General features: G+C 40.2%; 1 long non-coding RNA gene across 1 annotated transcript in view; it reads left to right on the top strand.

Moving 5' to 3' along the window:
* LOC147035873 (uncharacterized) overlaps positions 1 to 5,437 on the top strand; it is a 30,991-nt gene extending 25,554 nt beyond the window's left edge. The window contains exon 4 of the long non-coding RNA XR_015049263.1: positions 4,965 to 5,437. This is a non-coding gene — a long non-coding RNA (uncharacterized LOC147035873). The remainder of the gene's footprint in view (positions 1 to 4,964) is intronic.
* Positions 5,438 to 15,086: the final 9,649 nt, after the last annotated feature.

The raw sequence follows: 15,086 nt of genomic DNA, 5'->3' as shown, positions 1-15,086 counted from the left end.
GTTTCAGAAAAGGAATGTTTATTCCAAGGAAGTTGATTATATCTGGTCCGCTGATTTGATTGAACTCAATAATGATAAGGGGTAGAAGTATGCTTTAACCATTATTGATATGAGGTGTAGATATGTGTGGGTTGTCCCTTTAAAAAACAAAACAGGTAATACTCTTATGTTAGCCTTTCAACAGATATTTAATAAAAGTAAGAGAAAACCTCAAAAATTGTGGACTGATGAGGGTAGAGAGTTTTATAACAAGACATTTATGAATTTTCTAAAAAATAACAGCATTACATTATGCAGTACCTTTAATGAAGGAAAAGCTGTTGTTATTGAGCACTTTAATCATACTTTAAAAGAGAGACTACATAAAAAATTAACACAACTCTGTTCACAACAATGGAAATCTTTTATTCAGGATATTGTCGATAAGTATAATGACATGATTCACACGTCAACAAATATAAAAGCATCAGAAACATTGACAAAATTAGAATATGAAAAAGAGATTAATGTCAGAAAACCTAAGTTCAAAGTTGATGATATCGTGAGAATATATAGGTGGAAAACTCATTTTGAAAAAGGTTATACAACGTGATGGACAAATGAACTTTTTAAAATTGTTGATGTAATATATACAGTTCCTTGAACTTATAAGGTGTACGATTTGGAAGGGGAAGACATTTTAGGTTCATTTTATTCACAGGAATTACAAAAGACAAAACAAAGCAAATAATACTCATGGGTGCAATAAGTTGGCGCTTCACTCCTCTCTACTATACACCATTATGGACACTCGAGGACCAAGTCTGAGGTGTATAACAGGTGGCATCTGCCAAGGGTTAAATTAAAATAAATATATAATGTTTGTCAAGGGAGACATTCTTTGATCTGTGAACCCCAAACACAGAATCCTCAACTGAATAGTCAAGGCTTAACTTTTGTTTGTTGGTGTGTGTGCAATGGGGACGTTCTTAGATCTGTGAACCCCAAACACAGAATCCTCAACTACATAGTCAAGGCTTAACTTTTGTTTGTTGCTGTGTGTGTGTGTGCGTGTGTGTGTGCATGTGCGTGTGCGTGTGTGTGTGTGTGTGTGTGTGTGTGTGTGTATGCGTGCGCGTGCGCGTGTGTGATAATATAACAGGGAGCATAATCAACCCCAACCCACCCTCACCCTCACATTAAAATTCCCAATTCCAATCCTCACCCCAACCCTCACATTCAAAATCACAACCCCAATGCAAACCCACCCTAAGCCTCACATTCAAAATCTCAAACCCAACGCAAACCCACCCTAACCCTCACATTCAAAATCTCAACCCCAACCCAACCCTCGCCCAACAAAATGTCTTTTTTAAAATACGTATTTCAACAATATATATTTTTATGTTTTTTTCTCTTCTTCCAATTCTGTCTTTTAAGGCTTTCAGGTTTGATTAAGAAGAAAGGGGGAGTAAGAACCTTCCTGCATCTTCTTCCCAGAACGAACAATATATATTTTTAAATGTTTTTTTGCTCTTCTTCCAATTCTGTCTTTTAAGTCTTTCAGGTTTGATGAAGAGGAAAGGGGGAGTAAGAACCTTCCTGCATCCTCTTCCCAGAACTAACTATATATATATATATATATATATATATATATATATATATATATATATATATATATATATATATATATATATATATATATATATATATATATATACCTATATTTGTTTCATGTTTTTTTCTCTTCTTCCAATTCTGTCTTTTTAAGGCTTTCAGGTTTGATGAAGAAGAAAGGGGGAGTAAGAACCTTCCTGCATCTTCTTCCCAGAACGAACAATATATATTTTTAAATGTTTTTTTGCTCTTCTTCCAATTCTGTCTTTTAAGTCTTTCAGGTTTGATGAAGAGGAAAGGGGGAGTAAGAACCTTCCTGCATCTTCTTCCCAGAACGAACAATATATATTTTTAAATGTTTTTTTGCTCTTCTTCCAATTCTGTCTTTTAAGTCTTTCAGGTTTGATGAAGAGGAAAGGGGGAGTAAGAACCTTCCTGAATCCTCTTCCCAGAACTAACTATATATATATATATATATATATATATATATATATATATATATATATATATATATATATATATATATATATATATATATATATATATATACCTATATTTGTTTCATGTTTTTTTCTCTTCTTCCAATTCTGTCTTTTTAAGGCTTTCAGGTTTGATGAAGAAGAAAGGTGGAGTAAGAACCTTCCTGCATCTTCTTCCCAGAATTAACAATATGTTTTTTTTTTAATGTTTTTTTCTCTTCTTCCAATTCTGTCTTTTAAGGCTTTCAGGTTTGATGAAGAAGAAAGGGGGAGTAAAAACCTTCCTGCATCTTCTTCCCAGAACTTTTTTGATATTGCTCTCATCAAGCACCATCCAACAAAGAACCACATCGATAGGTTGAGATCCTCAAGAGTCTTATTGGTAGAAACCCCATTTCAAGTCCCCAAAATAAACTCAACTTTCCAAGTCTCTAAGGTATAACCACATTCCTTTTGAGTTTCCAAGATATGTATCACATTGTGAGTTATCAAGCCAGAACCCACATTTCAAGTCTCCAAAATAAAACCAACTTACAAAGTCTCCAAGGGATAACTCATTTCCTGATTTTTTTCAAAAGTTATGATTCTCCAAGGTCGGCTCCATATTTAGAACCATCTTGGCAGAACCCTTTTCCCGAGTCTCCAAGGTAGTTATTTAAACCATCCAGGCAGAACTCATTTACTGATTTTTAAAAAAAATTGTGAGGTCTCCGAGGGAGGTTTCATATTTAAAACCACCAAGGATAACTTATTTATTTACTTTTTCAAAATTTGTGAGTCTCCAAGGTCTGCTCCATATTTAGAACCATCTTGGAAGAACCCTTTTCCCGACTCTCCAAGGTAATTATTTAAACCATGAAGGCAGAAATCACTTACTGATTTTTTCAAAATTTGTGAGTCACCATGGTAAAACTTATATTCTGGTTCATCAAGGTATAACTTGTTCAGTGGGTATTGTCTTGATAACTCACAATGAGTACAATCGATGTAAAACTCTTTTTCAGGATTTTGCGGGTCTCCAAGGTATAACTCTTTGGTTGGGTCATCAAGGACGAACTTGTTCTGTGGGTCTTGGTTGCTCACAAGATCTTCAACCAAACCAACAATTTCGCCCCAAATTGTGGCAAAAGCAGTATTTTCATTTTGTATTTCAGAAACAATTTCCTGTGAGAGAAAATAATAATGTATTAATTAAGTGATTTAATTCTTAAATGATTATATGCTTCAATCAAACTCTGTAAATAGGAAAATAAAGTCTTACCTCTATAGATAAGAGGTTTGAATCCAGTTCATCAACTTGAAGATTTAGTTCCATACAAGTAGTAGAATTCCAAGGAACTCCAAAGTCATCCCACTCAAGCTCAGTACAGCAGTCCATTCTCATTTAAAGTAAAAATATGTTTAGATTCAGTTAGGGATTCAAGCCTTCATATAGAGGGCCTGGAAGGTGTGGTTTCCTTTGGAAACTCTCTGAACAAGGCCCAGGCCTTCATCCATAAATTTTGTGAAACAACATGCTATAATTTACTCGTGAATTCTTTGGAAAAGAGATTAACTGGAAATGGTGCAAGAGCATGGGGTCCTCACAAAAGAGGGTGGAGCTTTGTAAAAGTGGGCGGGGTTTAGAAATTGTACGTGGCTTAACAAAAAGTGGGCGTGGCTTATGTAAAAAAATCTGAGGCTCAGGAGGTGGTCAAACAAGAACATTGAGATAAGTTTATCATATTATTTCTGCTCAACAAAGATATTTAGACCAAGAACTAGGTTCCAAAATAATATTTTAGAACATACTCGATGGTGGTGAATGTAATAGGAAAATTAATTTATTACCTGAAGTAGAATATGGACTAATATTAATTGGCTCACTCTTTGAATGGAATAATAATATATAAGTAAATCAGTAAGTAATGGGGCAGAGATCGATCTCTTCTTTTGACCCCCTGGACGGAGAGTCAGAGGGTGGAGAGAAAATCATTCTTCTCTTTTGATCTGATGGGCCTTGAGCAAGAAAGCTTCCCCTATTAATTTGTATGAGATTTTTTGGGCCCTGAGACAGTCTCAATTTAACATGAGCTTGTATGGCAGAAAATCATTCTCCTCTTTTTGTCCTGATGGGTCTCGAGTCAGAAAGTTCTCCCTTTACATTTGTATGGGGGGGGGGGAGGAATCAGCCTCCTGTTTAGGGGTTTTCGGGGTTCAATTCGTAGTTTTCCCCATTCATTTGCATGGATTTCTCAGAAACCCCACTAATCTACTACTACCCTCCCTCGTAAAACAAACTACCATGGGCACAATTTTTAGCCGCGTCATGTTGCGAATGCTGGCTCTAAGAGCGCTCCGCGTTGTCGTTCTTCTTCTTCTTCTTCTTGTTCTTCTTCTTCTGGTGAAGACAAAACCTTTATCACACGGCTCTTGGACACATTTGTCCTTGTTGAATTTGCATTTTGATGATCATGACATAAATGAACAAAAGAGTTCATTTATGGCATTTTAAATTTTTTTTTTATGGTGTCAGGATATAGCCACACCATCATCATTGTAGTTCTCCTTCTTACATTGCACAGTAACTGGCATGGTTAGTATTTCTGGGTGTACAACAGTCGTTGTTGAAGCATTTCTCTTTCTTTTGACTAACCACACATGTGTATAGTAGAAAACCTTCGAGCTCCAATCTTACTTTTGTGCACATTTATTTGTGAGTTTGAACTTGTCCAATAATATATTGATTACTATTTTTAAGGTGTATATGATTCCACAAATAGTTGGGATAAGGTCGTCTGCATCTTTATGGCTTTGAATTTTCATTTATTGGGGAAATAAAGTGGACTCTAAACATTGTTGTTGTTGTGGTTGTGTAGCATTTACTCTTATATTTCCTTTCTGTTTCAGAAAACACCTCTCAAGCTCGAATCTGGACGTTTCTTTCTCAACAAGGAGTACTTGTGATGCCATTCAGTATCATCCCCCAGCTATTAATTAGCATCTTATGGATCATTTTCACCAACGTTCAGGTTCATCGAAATACAGACGTTTATCCCGGAATCGTTGTTGTGGAGTGTCAGGAAGAATCACCACTATGGGCCCTTTGTTCGTTGATTTACCTGGAAATGCTAATCAATATTTGTTTTTTATTGATTATAAAAATAAATAATGCAAATGCTATATCTCTGGAGCTTAGGTTTATCATTTACAGCTTGCTAGTTTTTATTTTAATATTATTTTCCTTTATTCCCGCATATCTCACCACGAGAGGAAAGATTGTTGTTGTTACAGAAATTTTTGCGATTCTCGCTACAGTTTATAGTACTCTTGGCTGTATCTTTCTTCCTAAATGCTACATCTTGTTAAAATGTTGAATTATTTATGCCTTTTGAAAAATATTATCTGGTAATTGAGTTACATATACTACTTGTTTGGTTTCTTTTTGTTTGTACTGAGTGCAGTACTGTTGTTTGATCAAATAATTGTTAAAGTGATCTTCCTCAAATACATCATTGTCTTGATTGGTTCCATTTGACATCCATATTTCAGGGATAACATTTCAATTTTGTGGTCACATTAGAACTCCGTGAATGAAAAAAAAATATGACCATGAGGACGAGCATGTAATAATAGTTAGCAAAAGTAAAGTAGCAAAGACATCAAATCATTTCTTCAATATTCTTCGAAGCTTTAAACCATAATTTTTGTGGTATCTGATGTCATTTTAATGGCGAGTTCTGTCTCTAGGTACAATGAACACTTAATTTAAGATGTAATGAAATACTTTTACATCGGAGGCTCTGTTGACATTAACTGTCTTGCCAGAGGTCCAAAGACCACTGAGAATGCCAAAACGATGTTAAATGTTACTGCGTTCTTTAACTATTACAATCCCCCGAAGAATGGCCAAATATAGAAATATTTTTTTGAAAACCTTGTCGAGACTCGTATGAGAGCGAACTCACAAGGCACAGCAAGGGGGGGAGAAGACAAGAGGGGTGGGAGTGGGAAGGACAAAACAGTGGGGAACAGAAACATTAGAAGATCTGTGGAAGGGATAGAGATGGGGTGGCGAACATGGGGAATACAAGATGGACATTACAGGGATTTTCAGGAAGGAAAGCAGGGAATTTGAAGGAGGTGGGCTTGAGTGGATTATCGGGGGTAGAAAAGATCGAGGATTTGGATGGGGGATGATAAGAGGTGGTGGTAAACAGCTGTTTTGAAGGCCTAGAGGGATGAATGGGAATGAATAGAGTGAGGGTGTTTATTCCAAAGGCGGGAAAAAAGCGGAATGAAAGAGTGAAGGTGAGCAGTGATTCGGATTTTGGTAGTTTTACCAGAAGGGGGTTGTTGGCAGAGCCGTGAGCACCCTGTGGAAATGTGGTGGGTACAAATCGCAGAGAGAGCAGGGGGGGGCGAGGCTGGAGAGGAGACGGCAGAAGACAGAAAGACCACCAACCAGCCTGCGGTGAGAGAGTGAGAGAGGCCCAGAGACTCAGCTTCATCGCGGGAGATGTCAATGATCCGAATTGCCTTATTTTCCACAGCGTGAAGCCGAGAATGTTGAGAGGCAGTAGCACCAGCCCAGAGGGGAGAGCAGTACTCCATCAGCCTGTGGACAAAAGCTGTGTAAGTGGTCAGGAGCTCAGGTGGGCAGAGGAAGGACTTTGCATAATGGAGGATTCCCAATCGGCAACAGGCTTTGGAGGCCAGGTTGGAAATGTGGCTTTCCCAGGAAAGGTCATGGCAGATAGCGATACCCAGAAGCTTGAAAGAAAGGACTTCTTCCAGATTATTGTTGAGAAAGTGGATTGGGGGGGGGGGGGGGTTCTAAATGGTCCTTTCGGAAAGACATAGTGAGAGTGTAAGATTTGTCCGGATTGAAAGATATGTTCCACGGGTTGAACCAGTTTGTGATTTTATCCAGATCTGCATTGAGCGAAGAAGCTGCGGCATGCCGGTCTGAGGGATGACAGATGCTACGGCAGAGGCTGCAGTCATCAGCAAAGAGACAAAGAGGATTTTCCAGAGATTCGGAGAGATCATTTATGAAAAGCAGAAAAAGAACAGAGCCCAGAACGCTAACTTGAGGAACTCCAGCCTGGACAGAAAGAGGGGATGAAAGAACTCCATTTTGGGTCACACATTGACTGCGACAGGAGAGGAAGTCTGCAAGCCATGAGTGGAGATGGCCTTGGATACCATAGAAAGAGAGTTTGGTGAGCAGGGCAGGGGTCAGACCATGCCAAAAGCATGTGATATGTCTTAGAATATGGCTGTGGTTTCATCTCCGGCATTGAGGACCTCCATCCATTGTTGGGAGAGCAGAAGCATATCCAGCGTGGAGTGTTGTGGTGTGAAACCAAGTTGCAGAGCGGAAATCAAGCGATTGGAGAAGAGGAAGGATTTAATATCTGCAGTGATGATGGATTCCATAAACTTGCTGATGTTTGGCAGAAGGCTGATTTGTCTGTCGTTGCAGGGATCTGCTTTTGCACCTTTTTATGCAGGGCAGTGATGTTTGCTGATTTCCGAGCAGATGGCAAATGATCTTGAGCAAATGAGAGGGTGAATGGAATAGAGAGAGGGTGAGCAAGAGCAGAAGAGCAGGTTTTTAGGACACATGGGCTGATGCTATCTGGACCAGTTGCAGAATCTAAATTGAGGCTTGACAGCAAGCTCTCCACCTTGTCAGGAGAAAAGGACACAGAGTCCAGGGACAGTTGGGTGCGACTGGGTAAGGTGGGTAGAGAAAGAGATGGGTTTTGCACACAAGATTTTGCTGCAAACACCGAGTTTCGGCATTCAGCCTTTTCACCTGTTCTTCAGTGATGAAGCGTTGTATCAGCAGTGTGGCCATTTGAGGTAAGGGAGTGGATGGAGGCGGAACAAACACCAGAAACAGATTTGATTCGATGCCACCAGGATTTTGAGGATGGAGAGAGGTTGAACGTTCGCACTTGAGCTTAGAAAGATGTTTTCTAGCTCTCCTAAGGGTAGATACACACTTGTTCCGAGCTTTATGGAAGGAACTGAGATTACCCTCAGTTGGCTTTGCTTTCCATGAGGCAAAGGCAAGTTGTTTCAGGACAGCTGCCTCGTCACAAGCTTCAGTGAACCACGGGTGGGAGGAAGGGTTGGACAACTGAAGACAAGAGGGGATAGATGTGTGCATGAGGGAGAGCAAGTTTCTTTGAAAGAATTCCCAGGATGAGTTGATGTTGAAGAAAGTAGCGATAGGAGACCAGTCTATAAGTTTGATAGCTGCTTGGAGAGCCTGCCAGTCGGCTTGAGTGAAATGCCAGACTCGAAAGTCGTGAGGTGGTTCTCTGATAATAGCCAGAGAGATATCCACTTTGACAAGGACGTGGTCAGAAGAACCGTTTGGAGCGGAGGAAGAGCAGCAGATATTGTCAGGGAAATTTGTCAAAATCAGATCCAGAAGAGATGGAGTGCCATTGCTTGAGATCCGGGTCGGGAAGTTGACCGATTGAGTCAGTCCCAATGAGTCTCAGAAAGCATTTGCTGAAGTGCCATGATCGGTGAGAGAGGTACCCACACTCAGCCAACTGGAATGGTGACAATTGTGGTCACCACATATGAGGAAGAGAGAGTTTGGATGAGAAGATAGAAGTTTGTCCATGTTTTCGGTTAGTGCGGTGTAGATGGAATCATCTCTGTTTGGTGGACGGTACAGTACACATATAATCATGAGGTGGGAGTGGAGGGGAAGCCATAGCCAGAGGTATTCCTGTTGGTGTGGGGGATTGAAGGCAGTGCTGGGAGAGTGAGGATTAGAGCCTTTGATGAAGAGAGCAACTCCTCCACCAGGACGAGGCTCAGGTCTGTCATACCAGAGGAGGGAATAACCGGGGAGAGATACTTGGGAGTCAGACAGGTCTTGGGGGAGGAAAGTTTCTGTTAGGCAGATTATGTCTTGTTTGTTAGTGGAAACCTGTATGGAAAGATCTGAAATATTTGAGCGAAGGCCCCGGATATTTGAGGTCCAAACTGTTAATGAAGAGGGAGGGGAGGAGGCTTTGGGTGCAGGGGGTGGGAGGGGAGGGGGAGCGAGGACAAGGGACGAGGGGGTGGGGTGGTAAGGAGGGTTGTTGAAAGAGTATAGGGGATTGCAGAATAGCTCGTTGAGGGGGCCGGATGAGGAGGAGAAAAGGCTCTGTGGTGCTGGGCGAGAGGGTGGACAAGAGAAGAGGCAGAAGGCGGTTGAGTATTTGAGGAGGTGGAGTGAAGAGATGGAGGTGAGAGGGCAGTGGAAGGAGGCAGCATTGTGGATGAGAGGGTGGAAATTTTGAGAAGGGTGTGTGAGGGGGTGAATAGGAGGAGAATGGTGAGTGGGCAGGTAAATGGTGGGAGAAGGGTGAGTGAGGGGGTGAATGGTGGGAGAAGGGTGAGTGGGGAGAGTTGAGGGAGAAACGTGAGGGGCAGTTTTTGAGAGATGTGAGAGGGAGGCATGGAGGGAGAAGCATGTGATTGTTGCTTTGAGAGGGAGGGGTGAGAGGGGTGAGTTGGCACTGAAATTGGAAAAAAAAAATGGTTGATGGAAAGTGAACATTCAAAGCAAACTGGGGTGTTTAAAAGTTTCAGTTCAGAGATGCGATCAAACACATTTCTTTATGGATACTCGAAAGGCGAATTCAGAGAAGAAACGCTGTAACAGTTGGATTTTTTAGGCAAGGTATGAAGGAAAGGTCGAATTGAGAGCAATCTGTTTAAATAGTAGAAGCGTAGTGCATTATGATACAGTGAAGATTACCACACTTGTGAAAGAGGAAGATGAAGCATTATAAGAGATCGTTTTTATTATTATTATTATTATTATTATTATTATTATTATTGTTTGAGAGAATTTTCATCAGATTAGGTCATGGAAGTGTTGTAGAAAAAAATCGTGAGGTGAATGGTGAAATTGGATGAGTATACGCAGGGGGTGTAAACAGATCACGTGGTTACGGGAGAAGCAATTGGCTATGGGAGGTGTATAGTCAAAAGTGAATTCATTTATTTTAAATAAGGATTGCATCACATTCGGAAAAGGAAAGGTTGAAGTAAAGTCGTGGAAGTGTGTGGTGAATTTGGAACGGTAAACTCAGTGTCAAGCTGCTGGGTCAATGAAAAGTACCAGGAAGAGTCGAGAGAGACATGTGGTTTCAGGAGGTGTAGAGATCGAAAGGATACAAGGAAGATTATTATTTTTAGATGTATTTTTGAAGAACAGGTAAGATTCGTGAATGGAAGGTTGCCAGAAGAAATCGTGAAGGTAATGGCGAGAGAGGGTCAGCTCAGTAGAATAAAGATGGTGTGCCGGCAGGAGGAAGAAGAAGAGGCAGAGGAGGCAGAAGAAGAAGAAGAAGAAGAAGAAGAAGAAGAAGAAGAAGAAGAAGAAGAAGAAGAAGAAGAAGAAGAAGAAGAAGGAGTATCGAGACTTGTGAGTGTGCAAGGAGAAAGTTAGTTTTTTTATTTTTTATTTTGGATTTAAGACAAGGAATAGAGTGTTTCGTTAGGAGAGCTGGGCGACATTGGGAAGTGGGGAAGATAGAAATTGAAGATAATGGGGAGAAAATACAAATAAACACGATCATACACCAAGGGGAAGGATGGGTAGGCCTCAAGCAGCTGGTAAGACAACGTCGACGAAAACTTACAAAATAGCACGATTTTTGAAACAAAACTGAACTCGGAACACACAGTAACATGTAGGTGAGAAAATAAAGAGTTAAAACGGGACAGATCACGACTGGAAACTTAACGTTTAGATCGACAGCAGAGAGCACTGAAGGAGACCTGCTGATGCTCCAAACCCAGAACCGGAAGTAAATTTAAAAAGGGTGGGATAATGTTTCTTATAAATAAAATGTGCATTATAGAAGAAATTTGGGGCAAAAGGAATGACAGGATGATCAATAAATGTGGAACAGATTTGGTGGTCAAGAGACACAAGAAAAGGGAAAATAAATAACCTGCTTTGCCTCAAAATACCGGACCACGACATCCACTCCTCCATGCTTCCATGCCCTTGCTTCCACATATCGTGTGTGTGTCTGTCTGTGTCTGTATATGTGTCTGTATACAGTTGTGATCAAAAATATTGGCACCCTTGCATTTTTTACATATAACACAATTTGCTCGAAAAAAATAAGTTGAAATTGACAAAGGATTTTGTCTCCACAATTCGTTATTTCATTGTTCATATTACAGAACCATTGTTTTTGATTCAGAACTTAATATATCCTTTTGAATCAGAAAACCAAAATAAATGGCATTGACAAAATTATTGATACCAGAGATTTACTATTTGGTAGCACAGCCTTTGGACAAAACAACTGCAGTCAAGTGCTTCCTATAACTTTGAGTGAGATTCACACAGTGCACCTCTGGAGTGGCAGTTTCGCCTACTCTTCTTGTGCAAACTGCTCCAGTTCTCCACACAGGTGTTCAATGGTATTTAGATCTGGACTCATTTCTGGCCCTTTCAGAACAGTCCAGCGTTTTGTCTTGAACCATTTCTGGGTGTTTTTTGAAGTGTGTTTGGGGTGATTGTCCTGCTGCAAGACCCATGACCTTTAACGGAGATCCAGCTTTCTGACACCGGGTTGAACATTGTGCTCCAAAATGCTTTGGTAATCTCCTGATTTCATGATGCCATGCAAACTTTCAAGGCACCCAATGCCAGAGGCAGCAAAGCAACCCCAAAACATCACTGAACCTACTCCATGTTTGATGGAAGGGAAGGTGTTGTTTTCTTTGAAGGCTTCATTTTGTTTTCTGTAAACAGAGATGATGTGCTTTACCAAAAAGCTCTAATTTGTTGTCATCTGTCCACAGGAAATTTTCCCAGAAGGATTTTGGCTTTTTCAGGTGCGTTTTGGCAAACTCCATTCAGGCATTCTTATGTCTCTTCACAGCAGTCGGGTGTTCCTGGGGCTCCTACCATAGAACCTTTCATTGAGTTGGCTACGGATGGTCCGAGTTGAAACTGTCGTAACTTATATCTAAAGGTCAGCTTGAATCTGTTTGGCAGTTGATGTAGGTGCTTTTTCCACTATTCAAACAATTCTTCGCTGCAATCTTCGATCAAGTTTTCTCTTGTGGCCATGTCCAGGGAGGATGGCTACAGGGCCATGTGCCTTAAACTTCCTGATAACAATGTGTACGGTGTATACATGAACATCAAAGTCTCTGGAGATGGACTTGTAGCCTTGAGATTGTCCATGCTTGGCTACAATCTTGTGTCTGACCTCCTCAGACAATTCTCTGGTTTTCCTTCTTTTCTCCATGCTTAATGTGGTACACACTGACACAAAACAGCAGATTACGCCTTTTCTCTGTGCAAACTGGTTGAATGAGTGATTTTTTTATATTGCAGGCACCTGCAACTCACCACAGGTGAGTTCATTTCCAAAGTAAAGGAGAATCACCTGCGTCAAATCTCATTATTTCTAACAACTTCTAAAAGGTGCTAATAATATTGTCCAGGCCATTTTAGGATTTCTGTGTGGAATAAGCTAAGATTTAGTGATTGTTGTTTGAGCTTTTTTTGTTTTGTTCCACCGCCAAACAAAGAAATACATATGAGGATACCAAAAGATTTTTTAATTTCAACAATATTCTGGAATAAATGGTGCATTATTTGAAAAAATTGCAAGGGTGCCAATATTTTGGCCACAACTGTATGTGTGTTTAAAATGGAGATGCTCATTCGACCTGCAGGTGTAGTGGTTTTGTTTTCGACCAACAATTCGACCAACAAGTTTTGTTATAACCCAACCACAACTTTTTGAGACATCCTGCTCACAGACAGAGACAGACAAACCGACATGCATCACCTTATCCACCATTGGTGGGGGAGTTAATGACTTTAAAAGAAATGTTTAAAAAAAAACAACTCGAAGGTATTCATAATATACATACCATGCAGTCTTGAGAAGGACTTATTGTGAGCCAATTTTTTTTTCTTTGATCAAATATGGCTGCCAGACCAGGTGACTGACATCTTTATCAAACCATATTTTTCACGGGTAGTTAATCGATGAGTTAAATTTTTCATTTATCGATTAGCGGGTTTCTCAGAGGAAGATTTTCAAAGATTTTCCCTTCGATCCAACATGGCTGCCAGACCACGAAATACATGATGGTCATTTTAATGAAAATCCCGATCAAATTTCAAGTCAATCAGATGAAAACTGATAATTTTAGAAATCTCGCCGAAGTTGTCCTTTTTGCTCATGTTGACCTCAAAAATAGTTGGTAGTTGAATTCAGTGAGGTGATTTGAAAATTCTGTTCAAATTTCAAGTCAATCGGATGAAAATTGACAATTTTAGAAATTCGGCCAATGTTGACCTTTTGGCCCATATGACCTCAAAAATAATTCATATTTGAATTCATTGATGAAATGTTCAAATCCTCTTCAAATTCCAGGTCACTTGGATGAAAATTGACAATTTAGAAACTTCAGCCTTTGTTGGCCTTTTGGCCTATGTTGACCTCAAAAATAGGTGGTGGCTGATTTCATTGAATTGAGTTGTAAATGCTCTTCAAATTTCTCATCAATCAGATGAAAATTGAGGATTTTAAAATATTGGCCTATGTCTACCTCAAAAGAGTGACCATCCATCCGTTGGGACCATACTCTGTACAGAGCATCGGTGCTGCTGAAACAGCCTCCTGGGCTATTGGGCACAATCCTGGATAGGTCTCCACTCAGACACAAGATACTCGAATGGCTCAACCATCCCAGCAAGCTGGTACTCATTTTGTCGACCTCGGAAGGATGACAGGCTGAGTCTACACCACCTGGTGTTAAATCAACAGCCGAGTGGGATTTGATCTCAGGATCTGAGGAGTCTATGCCCACCACCCAACCGTTATACCAACCACAGCAAGGAAAGAGTGACTGCTATATCACATGGCCATGTTACATGTGGTTAAGTTTCAATTTACTCTGCTGAACGGTTTTCGATGTATACTCTTAACAAAATGCAGACATGACTACGACATATGCCATATATACATATATGTGCTACCGATCACTTAATCCTGCTGTTCGCTCCACGAGCTCAGGGTAATAAGGTTTTCTATGCTGAACAATGCTGAAATAAATGCTGTGCAAGCAACGCTGTTATGTGGAGTCCTCTGGAAAGGGGAAGAGAGAAGAATGAAAACACGCCTTGTGCAAATTCAGACTTTGCTGTCTTAAACAGCGAGATCCTTAGTTGAGGCCTCTCTGTTGGTCATTATTGCCCTCATGTATTTCTGCCATATCCATGTTGAGTCTCTTGTGGCATTGTTTAGAGCTCTTTTGATTACTGGCACTCCCTTCCTCTCTTTACTGGCCACTCCTAACGATTGTTGTTCCTGAAGGTTGTTGCTGTTGTTTCGTATGCAACCTTTGCCTGCTGGTTGCATCATTTTCTGGAATTGCTGCTGTGCCACTGATAATAGATGAAAATATGTTCCATCACCTGTGGATAGCTATTAAGACTGACATCTGACTGACACATTTAGCTGCGCTCCTCAGTAGGCCAGGCCTATAACTCCAAAACCATTAAATCTAGTATCCTGAATCTTTGCATGCTTACTAAGGGAACTCCAAGGTAGTTCATGAGTGAAAATTGGGTGTTATGGTTAATTAAAACACCCCTTTTGAAGAAAAATAACGGCCTTATTTAATTCTCTCTTACCAAGGCGTCATCCTAGGTCTGCTCTCGTTAGCCTGCTGCTGGGTTCGAAAATTGCTGTTTTATTTGACCTATTCAAACATGCCTTGCTTTGGAAACATGATTGACTCTCATGGACTAATTAAAGTATATGATTGAATATTACATCTGATTTGAAAATTGGATCTGAACGACTAAATGTGTCAATCTGGTGGGATCGAAACAAAAATAATGAACCAGCGAATAGAAGCTGTTTTGAAAGCCACGGGGATACAATACACAGGGGTCGTTTTGTTATTTCGGCAATAACGTACGCAGTTTTCTTTTTACTGTTTTTTTGCAATTCGCTT

Source organism: Eptatretus burgeri, chromosome 1 (assembly GCF_056783735.1).
Source record: "Eptatretus burgeri isolate ZD-2024b chromosome 1, Ebu_testis_v1, whole genome shotgun sequence".
In the NCBI taxonomy this organism is placed as follows: domain Eukaryota; kingdom Metazoa; phylum Chordata; class Myxini; order Myxiniformes; family Myxinidae; genus Eptatretus; species Eptatretus burgeri.
The sequence above is the reverse complement of the archived record's forward strand: the minus strand, read 5'-3'. Positions and strand labels throughout refer to the sequence as shown.